Below are 2,500 nucleotides of genomic sequence, written 5' to 3'. Positions count from 1 at the left end.
CTAACCAAAATGGACATAAACAATGGCTAAGAGGTTTGCCTTTGATGTTTCTGAGTTAATGGATTGGAAACAAACACAAACATCTCCAAAAATGACAGACATTCATTCAGGACTTGAAGAATGAAAGACAGCCACTTGTAAAATTATCTCCTCAGGAACTGGATGTGAAGTTAAGAAACTATACCAAAGCAGATTTTTTCAGCTAGCTGTAGAAAAAAACAATAGACATGAATATAAGCCAAAAACTCTACAAGGATGTACCACTTCTGTTAACCATAAGTGGAGCATTACCTGAAAAACTGTGGATATAGCAAATCTAAATTGCACATGTTGTGCTTAAATTTAATTTAATCCACAGTTTAAATTTTAGTTTTCTTTGTTTCAAGTTTATAATCAAAAATCCATATATATTACAGAAAAAAACTTGAAAAGAACTTTTAGGAGAAGTGCTCAAGTCAAAATATACTATACTATTTTGCAAGCTGGCACTATGGTTTACCATACTGTTACATGTATAACAGGCAATAATTATATCTTAGTTTCAAATGTACTGAGTGGGTGAGCATCAGGGAGGAGACAAAATAATCAGGAGACTGTTTTAATTCACCTCAAGGTGTGTTACGGGAAGGAATTGCTCTAGTGTGCACTTACTGAAACTTCTGGCGGAATTTTTGATCCATCTTCAACCACCTCACGATCATGCATCACTTCAATTTTTTCAAGAGATTTCTCATTAACTTTAAGTTCTTGCACTTCATCTTCTAAATCTTCCATTGCAGTTGTCAGTTTTTTTAACATTTCTTCTTGCGTACTCATCTTATTGGATAGTGAGTTTATTGCATCAAATATCTTTCCTACTTCAGATGACGATATGACAATATTTCCAGCTCTGCTTTGGGGAGTGTCACTCCTAGATGCACTTGCTGAGCTTGTAGTTGAACTACTGCTTCTTTCCCTTCCAAAGCCAGATCTTCTATTGTGTCCAAAAAATAAACCTGGTTGGGCCATCTCTTAACTGTGTAAAGAATCCACAAAGAAAGATTTATATTTTGCATAATTAAACAACAAGAAGACAAAGTCCCTTAAGTCTGTGATCAGTTCTTGAAAAAGTCAATTTTTCCATACATTTTCTGTAATTTTGATACTGTCGAATTAAAGAAAATGTATGGGAAAATTAAGGTTTTCTAATAACTGGTCACAGAAATCTTTGCACTCCAGATTTAGTGTATTGTTTCTTTGAACTCGTAAGTTACTATTTTCAAGGAGAACATGCTAAAATATATGAATTCAGGAAGAATTAAAAGGCTTTAAATTCTAATACAAACCTTTGATTTTCCCGCCATCTTGCCGTAATGACTCTGATGCATTCCCTGATGCAACTATGAGCGTTAACTCCTGCATGGCGACATTTATTAGAAACAGTCAGAACATAAAAACTAAACACTAAATCGTCCAAAAGATATACTTCATGTATGGTTCCGAGCAACTGTGGTTATTACGTGGACAGCATTTCCTAACTCGTAAAGTTAGGATGACTGTAACACAAAACCGGCATGGGAAATCATGCTTTAACAACTGACAAAAGCTCACAAAGCACGGGAACAACTTTGCATTTCATTCTTCTTAGTCGAAGCTTTAAGTTCAAACCGTTCAAAGTTAGCCTTTAACCACTTGAAGAACGATCAATGGGAATTCAAAAACAAGCAGGCAATTGATATATTCAGCTTGATCAATTCAACTGTCAACGTTGACTGCGGGTGAATACATCGCAAATTTACTAGAACGAATAAAGGATTTTAACTTACCTATTTCGACGCCAGAACCACCTTATGACGTACAGTGGATATAAAAGGTAGACTTGTCACAATTCAGGAAATAAGCCAGAAATACGCCGTAGATCCAACTAAACTACTCAGTGCCAATGCAAGTGTGAAATGGACACGATTTGAAGAAGGCGTGGCATTGATTATACAGCTTCATTATTGGTCGAAAGGACAATACCTATTGTTTCCCCAGCCAATTACAACAAGCGATCTTTTTTTGCCTGGTCACAAAGTGATCTATCCGGGATATCCGGGAGTTGCAATCAAACATAGCGACAAGGAAAACATGTCAGAGCTGTGGCCAAAACTTCGGGAAGACCGCGTATTATGATCACCTGCCGTGCGAAAAATTGAAGACTTGTTGGTAAGTGTATCTGAAGTCATGAAAAATTAAGAAAAGCTGTAGAATTATCCATCAACTCCGCATCGCCTCATTTGATGATAACACGTTTGTCTTTGGAAGACGTACAGTAGGCGGATGTGTGCTTTGTTACCGAAAATTTTCCCGGTGGAAAGGGGCATATTATACCCAAAATCGCAGAGATGCCAACCTGTAGAGAACACAAACCTGAAGATAATTTCTTTTGGACCAACACCCCCTCCCCCCACCAGAACCAATTCTTCTAAATTTGACCCCCCGGAAAATTCTTTTTTGGCTTCGATTCCCCCCTCCCCCA

The sequence above is a fragment of the Montipora foliosa genome, chromosome 11, assembly GCF_036669935.1.
Source record: "Montipora foliosa isolate CH-2021 chromosome 11, ASM3666993v2, whole genome shotgun sequence".
NCBI lineage: Eukaryota > Metazoa > Cnidaria > Anthozoa > Scleractinia > Acroporidae > Montipora > Montipora foliosa.
The sequence above is the reverse complement of the archived record's forward strand: the minus strand, read 5'-3'. Positions refer to the sequence as shown.